We start from the raw sequence: 6,596 nt of genomic DNA on the forward strand, positions 1-6,596 counted from the left end.
GTGCACACATGGTTTCAGGGACTACGTCAGGTTCCACCATGCTCCTCTGGTGCAGGCATGGTTTCAGGCCCATCCACAGTTCCTCACTGTGTACTTGTCCCTATACTCTCCTTTCCTTACTGTAACCCCATTGAGGAGTTTTTCTCCACATGGAGGTGCAAAGTATATGATCGGCATCCGCATCAACAAGTGACCTTCTTCAGGCCATGGACAATGTGATGACATAACCACAGCCCAGGTTCAGGCCTGACACCAGGCACGTAGGTTCTTTCCAAAATGTTTGACAAACGACAACATCTTTGCAGATGTGGATGAGAACCTGTGGCCCAATCCACAAGACGGGGTTGATGGGGATGACGAGTGATTGTTCCTTTGTTTAGCTTTTTTTTTTCTTACTGTACAGTATCCAGGTGTGGAGCAGTTTGTTTTGCAGGACTTTTTTTTTTGTTTTTTTGTTACAGTAATTGTTACTTTCATTCAACTTGTGTTGTCATTGAGTTTGTATTCATCAATAAATTTCACCTTTGTTCAACTAAAACTGTGATTCCACTGTCTGTGGTGTTCTCTCAACTCGTCATTTTACTGTACGTACAATGACAATACGTGAAGCACAGGATGAAACATGGATCACATATTTTGGACTACAATATTTAATGGTTGTACAAACGACTAAACTGTGACATTGTGTGTCTGTTGTGAGTGTGTGATTTAAAGAAATGTCTCTATGGTAGTTCTGAATAAAGTAGTTCTTTGAACCAATTATTCTGTGAGTGCAAGCTTTCTTTAAAGTTACGAATAAACAATGCAATGTTTTGAACATTGGAAAGTCTGTGATACAAGTGCTGACTGTTGCGAGTTTTGTATCTAGAGTTGTGAAAAATGACATCAAGGTTCTGAAACTAGTGTCAAAGTGATTGACAAAAACTGTAATTCTGGTCATTGTAATTAATTTAACTATTAATTCAAATTCCTGATTGACTGTTTAGTATATCTTATGGGACTGAAATAACTGAATTGGCTATCATTTCCTGTTAAGACAAGTGGAGCTCCGAGGTATCTTAAACAGATCAGATTACATTTTCAATAACATAATTAATAATTATCTGACAACAATTATTAATCATTATCAATAAACAAACACAATATAAATGTTTCCTCGTGATCCTTATGAGGTAAAAAAATCCCAACATAATGGTGCCCCGTGTGAGGTGTGGCAAAGTCGACTGTCATTCATATTTGCTCAAAATTAATATCAGCGTACATTCTGGTACAAACCAAAAAATCTCTAATTCCGGTATGAAATCTCCCAAAGCTTTCACATCCACCATTGTCTTCCTGCTACCGCAGTGGACATCCAGCCTACTTACAAGAGTACGTTGTGGTGAAAATTATTTTATTCACAACTGAAGCAAAATTGAGAGACAGTGTGTAAGAAAATAAGCCAATTGAGTTACACTGGAGTTGCTGCTCCAGCTGGCCTCTCCAAGTCACTACCCTATAGTGACACACATTAGCATTCAAATGAGACCCATTCAATGCAACGATGCAACAATGCACCAATGCACCAATGCAACGTATCTTACAGGACTGATATAACTGAACTGGCTATCATTTCATGTTAAGACAGGTAGTGCTCCGACGTATCTGATACAGATCAGATTACATTTTCAATAATATGATGAATAACTATCTTCGATAATGATTAATTCTTATCGATAGCCAAACACAACATAAATGGTTCCTCATGATCCATATGAGGTAAGAAACCCCTACAACAGTCAGCCCTCATCACATCCAGAGGCTAAAACACACTGCTAGTCGTAGCGCCACCTGCGGGAACATACTTCCAATCGTTGAGCAGCAAGGGTGTGAGGACCCGGCCAATGCTGCTTGCAGCTTTAATTATTATCCTCATTATTCTCCCATAACCTCCAATGAGTTTTTGAGGGCCTAAACATAACTTTTTGCGACACGCTGCACACCAGCAAGCCCGGCGAAGAAACACCGGCGCCGCCAGACTTGTAACTACCTAATTGCACGACATGCTAGCGACGGTCAGGCAGGTATGATGTGAACCAGGAGAGTGCAGCAACAGTAATCCCTATGCCGGCCAGGCGGTCCAGGAGTAGTGGGGGGGAGATTGTGTCAACAGCTGCGCTGAGGTGGAGGGTGAGAATGGTAAGTAGTCTGGAGTCCGCTGGACGGAGGAGGTCCTTGGTCATTTGGACTGGGGCTATTTCAGTGCTGTGTTTTGGACGGAAACGGGATTGAAAAGGTTCACGAAGGTCGTTTACGTCCAGATGTGACTGTCATTGTGCGGCAACCACCCTTTCAAGTATTTTGGAACAAAATGAGAGGTTGGAGATTTCAGGTATATTGGAATCTGCCTGAAACCTTGACTAGACACGTTACAAGTGTGATCACAGTCCTGCCCTGATGAATTCCACACACCAATATACAGTCACAGTGAGAGCGCCACCTGTTGGATGGACAGGAAGTGCTGCATAACGAGCCAGTACGTGCTACACTCAAAAAGTCAGACAAAATGGTAGATATTGTGTTTTATCTGAAAACATAAATGCACCTTTGTGGCATTGCTTGGAGTTAATCCTTTTGAGGACTTGGACTGGATTTTAGTTTGACATCATGTCTAATGTCACGGATACGGACAGGACCCAAGTGCAGGACTCTGGAGGCAGGCTGGGTTCAAACAAGTCTTTTATTTGATGACATCACAGACAGATGAATCGCAGGATGCTCCTTGACATGAAGAGCACAGCAGACTTGATTCCAATGCCCTGGACAGACCGGACGAGACATGGACGACTAACACTGGACCGGACGGACGGGACATCGATAACAAACAACCCGACGCTGAACAAACACACAGACAGGACATATATAGGGCAGGGTGATTACAAGAAGTGGCCACAGGTGAGGTGCTGGACAGCCCAGACCTATGGCCCGCCCACTCTTAAAGGAGACCTCAGCCTACACCCTGACATCTAAAGAATCACAAAAACCTGAACTGACTGACTGTTTTCACCCTTTTTCCCCTACTCATGTGGCACTTCTTCAATATTACTAATGTACACGACAGATTGGCAAACGTGGCACCTGACTGGACAGGTCATTGATATCCCTAACATTACGAGACAGTCAGACAAAATGGTAGATATTGTGTTTTATCTGAAAACATAAATGCACCTTTGTGGCATTGCTTGGAGTTAATCCTTTTGAGGACTTGGACTGGATTTTAGTTTGATATCATGTCTAAAGAATCACAAAAACCTGAACTGACTGACTGTTTTCACCCTTTTTCCCCTACTCATATGGCACTTCTTCAATATTACTAATGTACACGACAGATTGGCAAACGTGGCACCTGACTGGACAGGTCATTTCCTTGATATCCCTAACATTACGAGACAGTTTCTGACTGTTTGTGATCATGCGTGACTCAAAGGTTCTTCATTCAAATGACTATAATGAATGATTTAGGGTTATGAAAAAGACAGTACTTGAAGGAGTGTGAATGATGCTGATTTAGACCAAATAATGAACTAAGTGCAATGTAAATAGCCTGCACATGGTCAGATCGGCCTCAAAGTTGACATATTGAATCAGAGCCCGGCCCTCATCACAACCGTATGATTACTACTTAGGTTTAGACTTCGAAGACGTTGTTCATAATTGTAAAGTGGAGCCATTAACATGAATGCTGCATAGAACGTACACCACGTAAAATAAATTCTATTAATTGAATTCAATCTCTCAAGCTAAATTATAAAACTCTGACTACATCACTTTTTGCCCGAAATCCACACCCTTTTTCAAAACAAAACAGGGTGTACCTAAATAAAAATGGGTGTGGGTGTAAGTGGAAGCAATCACCTTTTATTCAGGTAAATAGAAATAATTCTACAAAAATACATATACACCCAATCATTTTGTTTAATATCTCATTAGTATGCAAGATGTAGGCCATATATAGAGAGAAGTGACGATCATACGCTATCGCCGCAATCATGAAGCTCATCATCTCATTGACTCTCTTCTCGGCACTCGCCAGTGTCGGTAAGTTACTTTCATCTAGTATCTGTGTCATTTGAAATGAAAAAGGTCTTTGAACTTAACCAGGTTAAAAAATATATATATACCAATGATTAACAAATAATTTACATTTAGTGTTTATGTAGTTTACAGGGTTTGACCAAAATGATGTAAAAGACCTTCTTTTCATTCAATCTGAACTGTGTTCATGTTTCATTAACCTTTTATTTTTTGTTTGTTTGTTTGTCTGTTTTCCATTACAGCTGCCGGCATCACTTGTTACGTGTGCAGAGATTCTAGCGGGTCTGGGTCTGGGTCTGGGTCTGGGTCTGGGTCTGGGGCTGGGTCTGGGTCTGGGGCTGGGTCTGGGGCTGGGACTGGGGGTGGGACTGTGATTTTTTTTATATCTGGGGGTGGGAATGGGTTTGGGTCTGGGGCTGAGTCTGGGGCTGGGTCTGGGGCTGGGTCTGGGTTTGGATCTGAGCCTGGGTCTGGGTCTGGGTCTGGGTCTGGGTGTGTCATGGAGCGGTTTACTTGTCCAGAAGAAACTCCATTCTGCATGATATCTTCCACCACTTGTAAGACATTCCTTGTTTTATTCATCACATTTTCTTTGTTTGATTTTTTTTTTATATATAAAATAGGATTTTATATTGGCTTTAATGAGCATTTTTAAACTGTGACTTGACTCCACAGCTGATTTCAATGGTGACCGTGCCGAAGAAGTTTTCATGGGTTGTGCAGGTTACAGTGTGTGTCACGCCCCAGGCTCTTTTATAACTTCATACCAGACGGACAACCTACGTGTTCAAGTAAATACTACATGCTGTGACAGTGACGCGTGCAATTCAGACATTACACCTTGTAAGTAAAGACGGACTACAAAACAAAAAATACAGTTCAAATAAAGTATTTTGGACGAGACCGCTGACTTCTTGGTTCTGTTTTTTTCTGGTTTTCAGTTTTCGATTCAGAACCAAGTTCAAATGGATTATCGTGTCCATCTTGTCACCCAGACGACTACGAATGTAGACCTCACACCATTCAGTGTTCAGATCCTGAAGACATCTGCTTCAACGCCATCCCCGGTCACTATTTACTCAATTATTATTATTGTTATTGTTGCTGTATAAAGTTGAACTGGTCTTTATTCATGCATTTCAATTCTTTAAAACAAGTTTCTGCATGTAAAACTATAATACTGGTCCAACAGGTGGGACATTTTCTGCCTTTGCACCTTTAATGGCGAAAATCTTTGATTGTAGTTTCTCCTAAAATTCGACTCGTATTTTCAACCCAGCCTTGACTCCAATACATTCAAATCATTTCTCATTTCACTTGTGACCTTTTTTGTTCTCCACAGAAAACCCATCGGACACATTCTTTCATTCTGGTTGTGCAACTGCCAACTTCTGTAAAATTGCCTCATCCCAGAGAACTCTGCCTTTCTACCCAGCGGGGGGAAGACTCTCTAAGAGAGTAGGCTGTGTACCTTTCACCACAACCGCTCCTCCAACAACTACTACAACCGCTCCTCCAACAACTACTCCCAAGAACTGCTGCAACGACAACTGCAACAACGGCTGCAACAACGGCTGCAACAACGGCTGCAACAACGGCTGCAACAACGGCTGCAACAACCGCTGCAACAACCGCTGCAACAACTGCAACTATTGATTGTTTACGACCATTGATAGATTACGACAACTGCTATTCCAACTAAATGTGTTCTACCAATCAATGTTTTCTGTTTCCTGTCCTCTCTACATCCGGTGTAATGTTTTGAAGTTACTCTTTTCTCCTGGAAAGATCTTTTCCTGTTTCATATCTACTCTTGTGGGGCCTTCATAAAATTCTCCCAAATCCTAAAACTTTCCCAAATGATTCAATAAATACACAGCATTCAAACTGCTTGAGTTATATGTGAGTTTTCATTCATAGGTTGCCTTAGTTTGACAAAAGTCACATTGAGTGAACCATATTTTAATACACTGATGCCTCGAACAAACATGTTATCTTTCCAAATGGATTGGATTTGTAAAATAAAAAGATTTAATTAGTGTCTGAACACGAGCAGAGCTGGGCGAGACCCTGCTGAAATGCAAGCAACTATTTTACTTTCTTTTTCTTTTTCTTCTTTACTGGACACTTTACATGTGTGATCACAGTCCTGCCCTGATGAATTCCTCTCTCTCTCTTTCTCACACACACACACACACACACACACACACACACACACACACACACACACACACACACACACACACACACACACACACGCACACACACACACACACACATGCACACGCACACAAACACACAGACACACACACACACACACACACACGCGCACACGCACACAAACACACAGACACACACACACACACACACTTATGCACACCAAGCTGTATATAGGTAGTTAGAATCTGTGTTTATTTGTTTTCATTGTTAATAAATCTAATGTTTGGAATCATACTTGCTGTGTTCTTAATGAGCACAAAGGTGAATGAAATGTCGACTCTTCTGTGTCAAGAACTCCAAAA

At 41.5% G+C, this 6,596-nt stretch overlaps 1 long non-coding RNA gene across 1 annotated transcript; it reads left to right on the forward strand.

Moving 5' to 3' along the window:
* The first annotated feature begins 4,508 nt into the window (after positions 1-4,508).
* LOC308130782 lies at positions 4,509-5,949 on the forward strand. The gene is made up of 4 exons (XR_013936642.1): positions 4,509-4,631; positions 4,750-4,917; positions 5,016-5,141; positions 5,417-5,949. It is a non-coding gene; the product is annotated as an uncharacterized lncRNA (long non-coding RNA).
* The last annotated feature ends 647 nt before the right edge of the window (positions 5,950-6,596 follow it).

This window comes from Blennius ocellaris, assembly GCF_963422515.1.
Source record: "Blennius ocellaris genome assembly, chromosome: 5".
NCBI lineage: Eukaryota > Metazoa > Chordata > Actinopteri > Blenniiformes > Blenniidae > Blennius > Blennius ocellaris.